The 16,821-nt window shown below is 47.5% G+C and overlaps 1 protein-coding gene across 5 annotated transcripts in view; it reads left to right on the plus strand.

Moving 5' to 3' along the window:
• LOC121282111 (ligand-dependent nuclear receptor-interacting factor 1-like) overlaps window positions 1-16,821 on the plus strand; it is a 239,035-nt gene that overhangs the window by 200,249 nt on the left and 21,965 nt on the right. The window contains exon 1 of one of the 5 annotated variants that reach the window (XM_041195592.1): window positions 8,044-8,236. The exons of the other annotated variants lie outside the window; for them this stretch is intronic. The gene's annotated coding sequence lies outside the window, so the exon portion shown is untranslated. Of the gene's footprint in view, window positions 1-8,043; window positions 8,237-16,821 lie in introns of those variants that run through there. 5 annotated transcript variants of the gene reach the window in all.

Raw genomic sequence — 16,821 nt, forward strand, 5'->3', positions numbered from 1 at the left:
TCTCTCTCTCTCGTCTGTCTCCTCTCTCTCTCTCGTCTGTCTCCTCTCTCTCTCTCGTCTGTCTCCTCTCTCTCTCTCGTCTGTCTCCTCTCTCTCTCTCGTCTGTCTCCTCTCTCTCTCTCGTCTGTCTCCTCTCTCTCTCTCGTTTGTCCCCTCTCTCTCTCTCGTCTGTCTCCTCTCTCTCTCCTCTGTCTCCTCTCTCTCTCCTCTGTCTCCTCTCTCTCTCCTCTGTCTCCTCTCTCTCTCCTCTGTCTCCTCTCTCTCTCCTCTGTCTCCTCTCTCTCTCCTCTGTCTCCTCTCTCTCTCCTCTGTCTCCTCTGTCTCTCCTCTCTCTCTCCTCTCTCTCTCTCTTGTCTGTCCCCTCTCTCTCTCGTCTGTCTCCTCTCACTCTCTCTCTCTCTCGTCTGTCCTCTCTCTCTCTCTCGTCTCTCTCGTCTGTCCTCTCTCTCTCTCTCGTCTGTCTCGTCTGTGGCCTCTCTCTCTCTCGTCTGTCTCCTCTCTCTCTCTCGTCTGTCCTCTCTCTCGTCTGTCTCGTCTGTCTCCTCTCTCTCTCTCGTCTGTCCTCTCTCTCTCTCTCTCGTCTGTCCTCTTTCTCTCTCTCTCTCTCTCTCTCGTCTGTCCTCTCTCTCTCTCGTCTGTCCTCTCTCTCTCTCGTCTGTCCTCTCTCTCTCTCGTCTGTCCTCTCTCTCTCTCTCTCGTCTGTCCTCTCTCTCTCTCTCTCTCTGTCTCGTCTGTGTCCTCTCTCTCTCTCTCTCTCTCTGTCTCGTCTGTCTCCTCTCTCTGTCTCGTCTGTCTCCTCTCTCTCTTGTCTGTCGCCTCTCTCTCTTGTCTGTCTCCTCTCTCTCTCGTCTGTCTCCTCTCTCTCTCTCTCGTCTGTCTCCTCTCTCTCTCTCTCGTCTGTCTCCTCTCTCTCTCTCTCGTCTGTCTCCTCTCTCTCTCTCTCGTCTGTCTCCTCTCTCTCTCTCTCGTCTGTCTCCTCTCTCTCTCTCTCGTCTGTCTCCTCTCTCTCTCTCTCGTCTGTCTCCTCTCTCTCTCTCTCTCTCGTCTGTCTCCTCTCTCTCTCTCTCTCTCGTCTGTCTCCTCTCTCTCTCTCGTCTGTCTCCTCTCTCTCTCTCTCTCTCGTCTGTCTCCTCTCTCTCTCTCTCTCGTCTGTCTCCTCTCTCTCTCGTCTGTCTCCTCTCTCTCTCGTCTGTCTCCTCTCTCTCTCTTGTCTGTCTCCTCTCTCTCATCTGTCTCTCTCTCGTCTGTCTCCTCTCTCTCTCTCTCGTCTGTCTCCTCTCTCTCTCTCTCTCTCTCGTCTGTCTCCTCTCTCTCTCTCTCTCGTCTGTCTCCTCTCTCTCTCTCTCTCGTCTGTCTCCTCTCTCTCTCTTGTCTGTCTCCTCTCTCTCATCTGTCTCTCTCTCTCTCGTCTGTCTCCTCTCTCTCTCTCTCGTCTGTCTCATCTGTCTGCTCTCTCTCACTCTCTCGTCTGTCTGCTCTCTCTCACTCTCTCGTCTGTCTGCTCTCTCTCACTCTCTCGTCTGTCTGCTCTCTCTCACTCTCTCGTCTGTCTGCTCTCTCTCACTCTCGTCTGTCTGCTCTCTCTCACTCTCTCATCTGTCTGCTCTCTCTCACTCTCTCGTCTGTCTCCTCTCTCTCTCGTCTGTCTCATCTGTCTGCTCTCTCTCACTCTCTCGTCTGTCTGCTCTCTCTCACTCTCTCGTCTGTCTGCTCTCTCTCTCTCGTCTGTCTCCTCTCTCTCGTCTGTTTCCTCTCTCTCTCTCGTCTGTCTCCTCTCTCTCTCTCTCTCGTCTGTCTCCTCTCTCTCTCTCGTCTGTCTCCTCTCTCTCTCTCGTCTGTCTCCTCTTTCTCTCTCTCTCGTCTGTCTCCTCTTTCTCTCTCTCTCGTCTGTCTCTCTCTCTCTCGCCTGTCTGTCTGTCTCTCTCTCTCGCCTGTCTGTCTGTCTCTCTCTCTCGCCTGTCTGTCTGTCTCTCTCTCTCGCCTGTCTGTCTGTCTCTCTCTCTCGCCTGTCTGTCTGTCTCTCTCTCTCGCCTGTCTGTCTGTCTCTCTCTCTCGCCTGTCTGTCTGTCTCTCTCTCTCGCCTGTCTGTCTGTCTCTCTCTCTCGCCTGTCTGTCTGTCTCTCTCTCTCGCCTGTCTGTCTGTCTCTCTCTCTCGCCTGTCTGTCTGTCTCTCTCTCTCGCCTGTCTGTCTGTCTCTCTCTCTCGCCTGTCTGTCTGTCTCTCTCTCTCGCCTGTCTGTCTGTCTCTCTCTCTCGCCTGTCTGTCTGTCTCTCTCTCTCGCCTGTCTGTCTGTCTCTCTCTCTCGCCTGTCTGTCTGTCTCTCTCTCTCGCCTGTCTGTCTGTCTCTCTCTCTCGCCTGTCTGTCTCTCTCTCTCTCGTCTGTCTGTCTCTCTCTCTCTCGTCTGTCTGTCTCTCTCTCTCTCGCCTGTCTGTCTGTCTCTCTCTCTCTCTCTCGCCTGTCTGTCTGTCTCTCTCTCTCTCTCACCTGTCTGTCTGTCTCTCTCTCTCTCGCCTGTCTGTCTGTCTCTCTCTCTCTCTCGCCTGTCTGTCTGTCTCTCTCTCTCTCTCGCCTGTCTGTCTGTCTCTCTCTCTCTCTCGCCTGTCCGTCTGTCTCTCGCCTGTCTGTCTGTCTCTCTCTCTCTCGCCTGTCTGTCTGTCTCTCTCTCTCTCGCCTGTCTGTCTGTCTCTCTCTCTCTCGCCTGTCTGTCTCTCTCTCTCTCGCCTGTCTGTCTCTCTCTCTCTCGCCTGTCTGTCTCTCTCTCTCGCCTGTCTGTCTGTCTCTCTCTCTCTCTCGCCTGTCTGTCTGTCTCTCTCGCCTGTGTCTCGCTCTCTCTCTCGCCTGTCTCTCTCTCTCTCTCGCCTGTCTGTCTCTCTCTCTCTCTCGCCTGTCTGTGTCTGTCTGTCTCTGTCTCTCTCTCTCTCTCTCGCCTGTCTGTCTCTGTCTCTCTCTTTCTCGCCTGTCTGCCTTTGTCTCTCACTCTCTCCTGTCTGTGTCCGTCTGTCTCTCGCTCTCTCCTGTCTGTGTCCGTCTGTCTCTCGCTCTCTCCTGTCTGTGTCCGCCTGCCTCTCGCTCTCTCCTGTCTGTGTCCGCCTGCCTCTCGCTCTCTCCTGTCTCTCTCTCTCTCTCTCTTCCGTCCTCTCTCTCGTCTGTCCTCTCTCTCGTCTGTCCTCTCTCTCATCTGTCCTCTCTCTCTCTCGTCTGTCCTCTCTCTCTCTCTCTGTCTTGTCTGTGTCCTCTCTCTCTCTCTCTCTCTCTCTGTCTCGTCTGTCTCCTCTCTCTCTCTCGTCTGTCTCCTCTCTCTCTTGTCTATCTCCTCTCTCTCTCTCTTGTCTGTCTCCTCTCTCTCTCTCTCTCTCGTCTGTCTCCTCTCTCTCTCTTGTCTGTCTCCTCTCTCTCTATCTCTCTAGTCTGTCTCCTCTCTCTCTATCTCTCTCGTCTGTCTCCTCTCTCTCTCGTCTGTCTCATCTGTCTGCTCTCTCTCACTCTCGTCTGTCTGCTCTCTCTCACTCTCGTCTGTCTGCTCTCTCTCACTCTCTCATCTGTCTGCTCTCTCTCACTCTCTCGTCTGTCTCCTCTCTCTCTCATCTGGCTCCTCTCTCTCTCTCTCGTCTGGCTCCTCTCTCTCTCGTCTGTCTCCTCTCTCTCTCTCTCGTCTGTCTCCTCTCTCTCTCTCTCGTCTGTCTCCTCTCTCTCTCTCTCGTCTGTCTCCTCTCTCTCTCGTCTGTCTCCTCTCTCTCTCGTCTGTCTCATCTGTCTGCTCTCTCACTCTCGTCTGTCTGCTCTCTCTCACTCTCTCGTCTGTCTGCTCTCTCTCACTCTCTCGTCTGTCTCCTCTCTCTCACTCTCTCGTCTGTCTCCTCTCTCTCTCTCTCATCTGGCTCCTCTCTCTCTCTCTCGTCTGGCTCCTCTCTCTCTCGTCTGGCTCCTCTCTCTCTCTCTCGTCTGTCTCCTCTCTCTCTCGTCTGTCTCCTCTCTCTCTCGTCTGTCTCCTCTCTCTCTCGTCTGTCTCCTCTCTCTCTCTCTCTCGTCTGTCTCCTCTCTCTCTCTCTCGTCTGTCTCCTCTCTCTCTCTCGTCTGTCTCCTCTCTCTCTCTCGTCTGTCTCCTCTCTCTCTCTCGTCTGTCTCCTCTCTCTCTCTCTCGTCTGTCTCCTCTCTCTTTCTCTCTCGCCTTTCTCTCTCTCTCTCTCGTCTGTCTCCTCTCTCTTTCTCTCTCGCCTTTCTCTCTCTCTCATCTGTCTGTCTGTCTCTCTCTCTCGCCTGTCTGTCTGTCTCTCTCTCTCGCCTGTCTGTCTGTCTCTCTCTCGCCTGTCTGTCTGTCTCTCTCTCTCGCCTGTCTGTCTGTCTCTCTCTCTCGCCTGTCTGTCTGTCTCTCTCTCTCTCGCCTGTCTGTCTGTCTCTCTCTCGCCTGTCTGTCTGTCTCTCTCTCTCGCCTGTCTGTCTGTCTCTCTCTCTCGCCTGTCTGTCTGTCTCTCTCTCTCGCCTGTCTGTCTGTCTCTCTCTCTCGCCTGTCTGTCTGTCTCTCTCTCTCGCCTGTCTGTCTGTCTCTCTCTCTCGCCTGTCTGTCTGTCTCTCTCTCTCGCCTGTCTGTCTGTCTCTCTCTCTCGCCTGTCTGTCTGTCTCTCTCTCTCGCCTGTCAGTCTGTGTCTCTCCCTCGCCTGTCTGTCTGTCTCTCTCTCTCGCCTGTCTGTCTGTCTCTCTCTCTCGCCTGTCTGTCTGTCTCTCTCTCTCGCCTGTCTGTCTGTCTCTCTCTCTCGCCTGTCTGTCTGTCTCTCTCTCTCGCCTGTCTGTCTGTCTCTCTCCCTCGCCTGTCTGTCTGTCTCTCTCTCTCTCGCCTGTCTGTCTGTCTGTCTCTCTCTCGCCTGTCTGTCTGTCTCTCTCTCTCTCGCCTGTCTGTGTCTGTCTGTCTCTGTCTCGCCTGTCTGCCTTTGTCTCTCGCTCTCTCCTGTCTGTGTCCGTCTGTCTCTCGCTCTCTCCTGTCTGTGTCCGCCTGCCTCTCGCTCTCTCCTGTCTGTGTCCGTCTGTCTCTCGCTCTCTCCTGTCCGTCTCTTGCTCTCTCCTGTCTGTGTCCGCCTGCCTCTTGCTCTCTCCTGTCTGTGTCTGCCCGTCCCTCGCTCTCTCCTGTCTGTGTCCGACCGTCCCTCGCTCTCTCCTGTCTGTGTCCGTCCGTCCGTCCCTCGCTCTCTCCTGTCTGTGTCCGTCTGTCTCTCGCTCTCTCCTGTCCGTCTCTCGCTCTCTCCTGTCTGTGTCCGCCTGCCTCTTACTCTCTCCTGTCTGTGTCCGTCTGTCTCTCGCTCTCTCCTGTCCGTCTCTTGCTCTCTCCTGTCTGTGTCTGCCTGCCTCTCGCTCTCTCCTGTCTGTGTCCGTCCGTCCCTCGCTCTCTCCTGTCTGTGTCCGCCCGTCCCTCGCTCTCTCCTGTCTGTGTCCGCCCGTCCCTCGCTCTCTCCTGTCTGTGTCCGTCCGTCCCTCGCTCTCTCCTGTCTGTGTCCGTCCGTCCCTCGCTCTCTCCTGTCTGTGTCCGTCCGTCCCTCGCTCTCTCCTGTCTGTGTCCGTCCGTCCCTCGCTCTCTCCTGTCTGTGTCCGTCCGTCTCTCGCTCTTTCCTGTCCGTCTCTCGCTCTCTCCTGTCTGTGTCTGTCTGTCTGTCTCTCTTTCCTGTGTGTGTGTGTGTCTCTCCTGCGTGTCTCTCTCTCTCCTGTCTTTCTGTGTGTCTGTCTGTCTCTCTCCTGTCTGTCTCTCTCTCTCCTGTCTGTCTGTCTGTCTCTCTATCCTGTCTGCGTCTGTCTCTCTGTTTCTCTTTTCTGTCTGTCTGTCTTTCCTCTCTCTCTCTCTTGTCTGTGTCTGTCTCTCTCTCCTGTCTGTCTGTCTCTCTCCTGTCTGTCTCTCCTGCGTATCTCTCTCTCTCCTGTCAGTGTGTCTGTCTGTCTCTCTCCCTCCTGCGTGTCTCTCTCTCTCCTGTCTGTGTGTCTGTCTGTCTGTCTCTCTCTCCTGTGTGTCTGTGTCTGTCTCTCTCTCCTTTGTCTGTCTGTCTCTCTCTCCTGTCTGTGTCTGTCTCTTTTTCTCTCTCTCCTGTCTATCCGTCTCTCTCTCTCCTGTCCGTCTGTCTGTCCATCTCTCTCTCTCCTATGTGTGTCTCTCCTGCGTGTCTCTCACTCTCATGTGTGTGTCTGTCTGTCTCTCTATCCTGTCTGCGTCTGTCTCTCTGTTTCTCTTTTCTGTCTGTCTGTCTTTCCTCTCTCTCTCTCTTGTCTGTGTCTGTCTCTCTCTCCTGTCTGTCTGTCTCTCTCCTGTCTGTCTCTCCTGCGTATCTCTCTCTCTCCTGTCAGTGTGTCTGTCTGTCTCTCTCCCTCCTGCGTGTCTCTCTCTCTCCTGTCTGTGTGTCTGTCTGTCTGTCTCTCTCTCTCCTGTGTGTCTGTGTCTGTCTCTCTCTCCTTTGTCTGTCCGTCTCTCTCTCCTGTCTGTGTCTGTCTCTTTTTCTCTCTCTCCTGTCTATCCGTCTCTCTCTCTCCTGTCCGTCTGTCTGTCCATCTCTCTCTCTCCTATGTGTGTCTCTCCTGCGTGTCTCTCACTCTCATGTGTGTGTCTGTCTGTCTCTCTATCCTGTCTGCGTCTGTCTCTCTGTTTCTCTTTTCTGTCTGTCTGTCTTTCCTCTCTCTCTCTCTTGTCTGTGTCTGTCTCTCTCTCCTGTCTGTCTGTCTCTCTCCTGTCTGTCTCTCCTGCGTATCTCTCTCTCTCCTGTCAGTGTGTCTGTCTGTCTCTCTCCCTCCTGCGTGTCTCTCTCTCTCCTGTCTGTGTGTCTGTCTGTCTGTCTCTCTCTCCTGTGTGTCTGTGTCTGTCTCTCTCTCCTTTGTCTGTCTGTCTCTCTCTCCTGTCTGTGTCTGTCTCTTTTTCTCTCTCTCCTGTCTGTGTCTGTCTCTTTTTCTCTCTCTCCTGTCTATCCGTCTCTCTCTCTCCTGTCCGTCTGTCTGTCCATCTCTCTCTCTCTCCTATGTGTGTCTCTCCTGCGTGTCTCTCACTCATGTGTGTGTCTGTCTGTCTCTCTCTCCTGTCTGTGTCTGTCTTTTTTTCTCTCTCTCTCTCCTGTCTGTCCGTCTCTCTCCTGTCTGTCTGTCCATCTCTCTCTCTCTCTATGTGTGTGTGTCTCTCCTGCGTGTCTCTCTCGTGTGTGTCTGTCTCTCTCTCCTGTGTGTGTCTCTCCTGTGTGTCTCTCTCTCTCGTGTCTCTGTCTCTCTCTCCTGTGTGTGTCTCTCCTGTGTCTCTCTCTCTCTCGTGTCTCTGTCTCTCTCTTGTCTGTCTCCTCTCTCTCTCTTGTGTCTCCTCTCTCTCGTCTCTCTCTCTCGTTTGTCTGTCTCTCTCTCTCCTGTCTCCTGTCTGTTGTCTGTCTGTCTCTCTCTCCCCCCCGTCTGTCTCTCTCCCCCCCTGTCTCTCTCCCCCCCCCCCCCCCCCCCCCCCCGCCCCCCCGTCTGTCTCTCTCCCCCCCCCCCCCCTCTGTCTGGTCTCTCTCTCCACCCCCCTGTCTGTCTCTCTCTCTCCCCCCCCTGTCTCTCTCTCCCCCACCGTCTCTCTCTCCACCCCCACCCCCCCCCCCGTCTGTCTCTCTCTCTCTCTTTCCCCCCCCCCCCCCCCCCCCGTCTGTCTCTCTCTGGCGAATGTCTGTCCCTGTCTCAGCTGTCCCCTGGGCCACGGTCAGCCAGGAACTCGATGAATGGTGTCAGGCGGCTTTAGGCAGAACGAGAATCAAATGAACTCCGTCACCTCCGCTGCTTGCGGGAATTGCCCGTGCAGGACACACAGCCGCCGGCTCTGGGCCCTGGGCCCAATGTTGGTCCGGAATCGAGCGCGCTCTCCGCCCGCTGTCCGGGCTCCGGGATTCCCTCACCGTCTGTTTGGCCGCCGGGGGCGCTGTCACGGAATGAATGACGACACTCCGTAGGCGTCATTACGTCGGAATGCAACCATTGGCTGCCCCTGTGTTGTTTCTTCAGCCAATGGGGGAGGAGCGAGTCTGCAGCTGACGGCGGGCCCTGATTGGCCCGCGCGGGGTTTCCGCTCAGCAGAGGTGCCTGATGTGCTGAGAAGTTGAATGGGGCCGGCAGAAGCGGATAGATTTCCATGTGCTAACTGAACACGGCATTCAGAAGATCCAGACACATCTTTCCGGAATTCTCAGATTACACTGCAGTGATGATCTTACAATCAGTTATATTGGATTGAGGTGCCATTAGATAGGGCATCAGAAGGTAGTTTGCTGTTGAATTTAAAAAAAAACTTTTAAGTTGCGGAGTCATGAAGAAATTGAAAATTAAGACGTAAATGCGCTTTGGAACATCATGTGGTGGTTGAAGCCGCTGTGTGAATGTTTTTTTTTAAGGTGGTTTTGATATGGACTGTAAAAAATACAGAGCCAGCGACTCAGTTAGAGATTGGACACCGAATAGTGTTCCATAATGAATAATATAAGAGCCTTTATTTCACTTGTGATTTTACATTTCGTATGAGTTTACAGGACACGAGGCATCTGGTGTCCTTCACTTTAATACAGCTCAGTTTAGTTTCGAGTCTTAATGGCAATGTTCGATCAGGCCTGTATCAGTTACCTCCTGAGATATTCATCTCTTTTGCCATATATTCCGGTTTGACTGCGTTACATTTCCCGGTAAACCTCTACAGAGTGGCTGCGGATGTGATATATATAACAAGGCTTTGCATATCTCCCGTAGGCTAGAGTTTAGAGCCAGATCAAATATTGCACTTTGTTAATCAAATATTCCACATTGACTACCTATATGCACATTTGGAAAGGCGCCATTTAACCACACACGGTATTATATTCAATCGCTGTAGGTTAGGTCAATGTATAAACGACAGAATTAATTTAATAGAATGTGTTTTTGATGGCAGCGGTGGGTGAGGGACCTTTGAATAAGGATGCGCTCCATCGCCTTAAAAGAGGAAGATTTCCCTCTCGAGCACTGCCCATGTCCAGATAACAGTCTCTTCTCTGGCGTTTTGTTAATAAATCTGTGTGAAGAAAAAGACTGGCTCCAGATTCACCTCTTCCTCAATGAAAGAACAGTGAGTTTTAATCAAGTCAAACCCACATAAAGTCTTGGCATAACCTATGACCCTTTAACTGTGGAAGTATATGCAACCATGGAAGTATTCCTGTCAAAGACTTGCCCTGGGTGTACAGGTGCAGATCCATTTCCGGGTCTATACTTTGTACACTTTACTCCAATTCTCCCAACTTTTTAATGATTGGATCATCAAACAGGAGTGAGGAGGTGGTGATCACTTTGACCATCCGTTTCTGAGTTTTGCGCATCTCCAAACAGGGTGGATTGTTGTTAAGCAATGTGTTGTTTGGTTCGATAATAATTTGAATGGACAGCCGATACGTTAGGCAAATGCTGACATTTCCTCTGATTCCCAAGCTCTAGATTGAGATGTTGGGGTACCCACATCCTTAACAACTGTCGGCCAGATGTGGAGTTTTGTTGTGACATCCTGTTCAATGGACGGATTGGTCAAATACCGTGGCGATTTGTCAAATGGAAGTGACTAAATTAAATCTCGGATGACCAGATGTACTCCAAAGATTAGTGTGTGGAAATGGTTAGTTGTCCCTCGAGCTGTCGGCGAGCTGGCTAAATAGACATGGGGAAGGCTCGGGGTTTGGAGTGCAACATGCAATCCCTGCACCTTAAAATAATGATCATGTGGATCGGATTCTTTAAGTCCGAGAATGTTGAGTCAGATCAATGGAGTCTCAAACCCAGAAGTGCGGTAGGATAGTTGAGGTAGAAGGTCTGTCGGATGGTGTGCCCTGAGTGAACATAGCGCGAGCAATATTTCTGGCAAACTTTGAATGGGGGCTGATCCTGGGAAACGGAGCATTTCTTGAGGGATTGATGAGCTAACCCGAGAACTGATCTGTGTTCAGGGTAGAATTCCGCAGTCATCCAGGAGTGTGGTTAGAGATTATTGATGTGGTCCGAGAGACAGCTCAAAAAGACAGTTCCTGATGTTTCCAATTGCCCAGCGGACACTCGGGGTTGGTCCCCATGTGGATACCTGGCTTGGTTTATAGATATTAAGGGCCTGGGGAATACTCGATTTAACTCTTCACCTTCAGTTTTGATGGCTGCGTTAACTCTGCGAATTTATTTTATCCTAATGCTCATGGTGCTCTCATTTATTAGGCTTATTTTAACCTTGATTTTCTACTATGTGTGGTTTTTAATGTAATTGCTTCTATCGGTTCCACTTCGTGGTTTCACTATTTCGAGTTGAAATCAGACTGGAAGTTAACCCATTAGATTAATATCAGACCTCACCCTCTTTTAAACCGTTCAATGGGTGACACGGTTCATAAACACACACACATAAGCAAGATTTTACAAATGTCTATCTAACTGTTCTCAAATTGTACAAACAGTCTCAATAATGAGTTTTAACCCCTGGATAGAAATCGCGGGCTCCTTACCACCCGGACCATTCCTTACCATCCGACAAGTCTAAATAATCCACAAAGCTGTATGGAAATCACAATCTCCTCCCTAGTCAACTGGAATGATACAACTGTCGCCGTGACAACCGATAAATCGGGTCGGTCTCTGGACACAGTGAAAGCCAGTTAATTTGAATTATTGATGAAATGTTCTAGTTTTGTATGTTTTTTTTTACACCAACGGCATTGAAATCAAGAAATTTGTGACGAATACTTAGCCGACCTTAAATATATCCGTCCAATTAACCCCGCACAGAACGGTATAGAACTTGCGGCTAGCCTTCTGGGTGAGATGCAAAAGTTGCTGGTGAACCGTTTAAATTTAAACACATTAAACTTCTTTTCCATTTTATGTCTGTAACCAATTAATATATATTTTTAGAACTTTTTATTCTCACGCATGGATGGCAGCAGTTGTAAAAGTCTGAATGTTGACCTGCGACCTGATAATGACCAGTACGTTCCAATTAGACTTGGATTTTGTGCTAACTGATTGATTGTCAAAGTTTCCAGTCTGAAACCCATACTGGTTCAAATGAACAGAACGGAATATGCATTGTACCTTATATGGTATTGCCCTCCGGTCCTTATCATTTGATTTACTGTGAGCCATGTTGGAGATGTGTATGTATGGAACAGTCTTTTCCAGTGTACATACATCATTTTCCAGACATCTCAGTGTTGCACTTTTTTCAAATCCATAAGGAGGAGGGCGGCTTCTGACCTGCAATTGCATTCGGAAGATGATACAGCGCAGAAGGAGGCCATGCACCCCGTCATGATTATGCTGGCCCTTTAGTAGCGCTATCCAATTAGCCCTATTCCCTTGCTTCGTGTCTCCGGACATGTTTTCCTTTAAATATTAATCTAATTACCTTGAAAAGTTACTTTTAAAAGTGCTTTCATCACCCCTTTTAGCAGACAATTCCAGATTATAACAACTCGCTGCCTACGCAACTTTTTTCTGCTTGTGGTTTCTGGTTCTTTTGCCAATCAATTTTGTGTTCTCTTGTTACTGATCCTCTGCCACTGGAAACGTTTCTCCCTATTTACTGTATCAAATAATTCATGATTTTGAACACTTCTGAATCTCCACTTAAGTGACTCTGCTCTAAGAAGAACAACTCCAACTTCTCTAGTGTCTCCACATAACTGAATTTATTATTCTAATAAATCTCTTCTGAACCCTCTCCAAAGCCTAGACACCCCTCCTAAAGTGTGCTGCACAGGACTGAAGGCAATCCTCCAGTTGGGGCCTGACCTGTGATTTATCCAAGTTTAGCATGACTTCCTTGCTTTTGTACTCTCTTGCTCTTCCAAAAAGGCCAGTGGTTCCATATGCTTTTTTCTAGGCTTCTCAACTTCTCTTTCCACCTTCAAATAATTGTGTGTGTATGACCCCAAGATTCTCTGTTCCTGCATTCCAGTTAAAATTGTATCATTTAGTTTATAATTCCTGTACCTACTCTTCCTATCATCACACTTCTCTGCATTAAATTTCATCAGCTATATCTCTGTCCATTTCATCAGTCTATGTCCTCCTAATTGTTTACTATATTTCTGAGTTTTGTGTCATATGTAAATGTCTTGTATGCTCAAGTTCAGGACATTAATATATATCAGAAAGAACACTGGTCCTAATACCGACTCCTGGGAAACACTACTGCATGCTTCCCTCCAGCTGCTCACTACTCTCAGCCAATTTTGTATCCATACTGCTACCATCCTTTGGTTGACATGTTCATTGCTTTCATGCTTTCAGACTGGGAGGCCGCTTTTGGGTATTTGGTAATCTTGATGACAATAGCTGGCAAGGTTTCAATGAGCTAGTCCACACACACAGACCACTTGGGGGGAGATGGTGTTGTAGTGGTGATATCACGAGACTAGTAACCTCAAGGCCCAGGTTAATACTCTGGGGTTCAGATCCCACCACAGCAGCTGGTGGGATTTGAATTCTGGAATTGAAAGCTACTTTCAGTAATAGTGACCATGAAACTATCATCAAATGCTGTAAAAAAAAATGTAGGGAAGGAAATCTGCCATCCTTACCCTGCTCTGGCATACATGTGACTCCAAATCCAATGCAATGTGGTTGATTCTTAACTGCTCTGTGAAAAGGCCTAGCAATTAGGGGTAGGCAACAAATGTTGGCCTTGTGAAGGATGTCCACATTCTATCAAACACCTTTTGAAGGCCATACACATCAATGTCAACCACACGACCCACACCAACTATCTCCATTACTTATCGTTGAACTCATTCAAGTTAGTCAAACATATTTTGCTTTGAACAAAGCTGTGTTGACTTTTGTCATTAGCCCAAACTTTTCTAAGTCCTAATTCATTTTTGATTTTCAAAATGTTCGCCCATTGACATTTGACAGACTAGCCTGCAATTGCCAGATTTATTCCTTTGTTTAAAAAAGGGCTGTAACTGCTCTCCAGTCCTGTGGCACTACGTCCATATCCAAGGAGGATTGGAGGAGACTCTGCAATTCCACCCTTGTTTCTCTGTGACTTAGGATGCACCCATCCAGAACAAGTGACTTTTCTACTTTGAGTATTTGCAGCCTTGTAAGTTTCTCGCCATTATCTATCTGTATCCTATCCAATGTCAGGACTACCTCTTTTACTGCTACATCGGCAGCATCCTCATCTCCAATGAAGACAGGTGCCATGTGCTCATTTCATACCTCCATCAATACGCCTGCCTCCATGAGATCTCCTATTGATTCCTAATTGGCCCACCCTTTCTTTGACTATATGTTTCTAGAAGACTTTTTGTTCTTTTATGCTAGCTGCTAATCTATTATTTCTTTGATCCCTTATTCAATTTTAGATTGCCTCATCGCTTCTCTACTGTATTATGACATTTGGGGGGGATTTTAAAGCAGCGAGCTGTTATGATCTGGAATGCACTGTGTAAAAGTGTGGTGATTCAATAGTAATTTTCAAAAGGGAAATGGATAAATTCTTAAAAAGGAAAATCTTTCTGTGCTATTGGGAAAGACCTGGGCTAGTGGGACTAATTGAACAACCTCAAACACAATGCGCTGAATGACTCTCCTTATGTGCTGTACAATTCTTTTGTTCTGCTTCATTTTGATCTCTTCCTGTTCACCCTCATTGGAATCTGTCTAATTTACCCTAACCATTGTTCTGCATATCCAATTACAATTGTGTCTGATTGACATCTGCTGTTTATAAATGATTGCAATTGCGAAGACTTGCCTACAAGGAAAAAGACTTGCTTTTCCTAACCTTGTACATCCCAAAGTGCATCATAACAAATGAAGTACTTTTGAAGTGTAGCCACTGTTGTGCTACAGGAAACATGCAGCCAGTTTGTGCTCAGCAAGTTCCCACAAACAACAATGTGATATTGACCAGACAACTCCCCTGCTCTTTGTCAAAATAGTACCATATGCACTTTTACATACACCAGCAAGGTCGCAGTTTAATATCTCATCCAAAAAACATCACCTGTGACAATGCAGCCTTCCCTTGGTACTAAACTGGAGTGTTAGTCTGGAGTTTTGTGATCAAACCTTTGGAACGGTGCTACCAACTGAGCTGACGTGACCAATGTCTACTTGAAGAACCTTTTAAGGCAAATGCTCAAATTACCCCAGAACCAAGTTGATCCAAGCCAATGGGAAATTATTTATTGCTGAAAATCTTGTCTGTGTGACCTGGTGACATCATTTTATAGCTTTGATCTTTATTAGTTACGCCAGCTAAAAAGGAAAACTTCAATTTGGATTTTGGTTAATGAGATTTTAGGGGAGAAGTTCAATGTCTCCTATTTAGTTAATTTAAAAAACAACCGATACAGGAGTGGAGCCTTGCTGATTGTGCTGTGACATTATTGGTCATTTGGCTAGCACTGACCAATCGCTGATAGAGAATCAATTTCACAATAGTCGCAAAGCAGGCAGAATTTGAACCTAGTCCTTTATTTTGCCTCTTCACCCCTTCCTGGATTTTTTCCTATAATCTAATCAAAAGATGCTTCTTTGTTCTGGCCTTACTTTACCTCACCTCCTGCTATCCTCTGAGAGATGCTGCAAAGCCAGTATTTTTGCCCATCCCTAAATGCCTTTTTGTGTTCTGAACAGCCCAGTGCCATTCTGAATTTGGTCTCTGTATCCACCACAATGGAAACACCTTCTAGTCCAGGGTAAAAGCAGCATTCAGTCTCTGAACCCAGCTTGTATTTCTCTCTTGCAACACCAGGCCCCTTCCTCTCATTTGAAAGGAGCACATAATGTTGAATAATTGGTAATGTTTTCAAAGAAAATCTATTCAGGGACCATTGTCAAATTTAAAATCATGTTCTCTAATGATCTTGTGATTCAGCTGATCCTCCTGAGTAGCAGACTGACATGACACGTTTGCAGTAGCAATAACAACTGAATGCAATCCAGACTCAAACAGTTGGTTAGAGGAACTGCACTGGTGCAAGGATTGTGCAATAGGCAAAGGTTGCAAGATTCTAGTGAACTGCCGTTGGTGTACAGGAGCTGGAATTGCCAGCTCTATGATTCCCTGTAGCTGTTGTCAGCCTCAGTTGATAGCACATTCACCTCTGAGTCACATGGTTGTGAATTCAAGTCCTATTCCAGAGATTTGGACACAGTCTAGATTATCATTCCAGTGCAATTCTGTCAGAATGCTGCAATATTGGAGGTGCTATTTGCCATTTCAGATGGATGTAAAAAATCTTATGGTGCTATTTTGAAGAAGTATAATGGAGTTTACCCCGATGTCCTAGCCAATATTGATCTCTCAATCAATTTGGTTAAAACAGATCATCTGGTCTTTATCAGCTTATGGCAGGGTTGCTGTGTTCAAAATGTCTGCTGTATTTCTTATATCACAATTCACTACACTTCAAAGAAAATACTCATCAGCTGTAAAGCATGATAGGATGGCCTAAGGTTATGAGAAGCATGTATCAATATGTCTTTTTATTGGTTTATAGACTGTATGTTCTGGGAGGTTATATAGTTCCTATGAAGGAACCCTGTTGCATTAAGCTGTGGAGTGGTAACATGAATTAATAAGATTTGTGAAGGTTCCAGAGTAGCACATCTGAAGAATGATAATGATGTACAAGCTTCTAAACTAAGTGATCGATGGATAATTTGCTGTGAAGCTTTTGGAAGAGTGGGTAGGGGAATGCACAGAAAAATTTATAGAAATATGTACTGTAGATAACTGGGGTAGTGGATTTACGGACTCTAAGGTTTAAGAGCCCACGTGGAAGAAGATTGATTGTAATGCCTTTGTCACTCTGGGAAGGTACCTAGTCATATTGAAACATAGCAACAGCTTAGCATTACTGGTAAACAGGATTATAGAATGACAGACAAATATTTGTGGTGATGTTCTGAAATGGTGAATGCTATTGAATTTAGAACCATGGAGAATTTGCATTGGTGAATCGACTAGCACACATGTTTATTTCAAATCCAGCAGGTTAAACAATTATGGCACAAAGGATGTGGAATATTATGTTAGTTGAATTCTATTGGCGTAACGATTTTTAGAGCAGCCAGTTTGATATCATATCTATGGTCCTAATAGGTCACAGCATTTAACCTCTACCAGATCGCCTGCCTCAGCCATCTGTTGCTGAAATTCATCTAAAACACTGCTGCCTCTGTCCTAACTTGCAACAAGTTGAGTTCACTATCACCTCCTGTTTTCATTGACCTATGTTAGCTCCTCGTCCTGCAACAGCTCAAATTTAAAATTTTCCTCCTTGTATTCAAATCCTCCCATGTCCTCACCCCATCTTACCTTTGCAACCATCTCCAGCCCTACAACTCTTCTAGATCTTTACATTCTTCTAATTCTAGCATCATGTCCATCCCTGATTTCCATCATCCTATTAACAGCTGTGCCTTCACCTGCCTTGGAGCTAAGCTCTGAAACTCTCTCCCTAAACATTTCCATCTATCCATCTCACTTGCCTGCTTTAAAATACTCAGTGAAACCTAGCTCTTCAGTCACCAGTCTAAATAGCTCTATGTGGTTTGGCGTCAAATTTTGTATGATAATGCTCCTGTAAATATCTTGAGGTATTTTACTTTGTTAAACATTGCAAATAAGTTGCAGGTTGTTGTTATAAGGCATTATGTAGATGGAAATTCTCATAGATGTCTCATGGAGAAATGTTATTGATTTGTAAGTTGTTAAGAATTGAAATAGTTGATATGTGGGGTAATGGATTGGTATAACCTGAACTACTAAAGAACTTTGGGCATGAGTGGATAATGTAAATACTGTGAGACATGAAGTAGAAGTG

This window comes from Carcharodon carcharias, chromosome 9, assembly GCF_017639515.1.
Source record: "Carcharodon carcharias isolate sCarCar2 chromosome 9, sCarCar2.pri, whole genome shotgun sequence".
NCBI classification, from domain to species: domain Eukaryota; kingdom Metazoa; phylum Chordata; class Chondrichthyes; order Lamniformes; family Lamnidae; genus Carcharodon; species Carcharodon carcharias.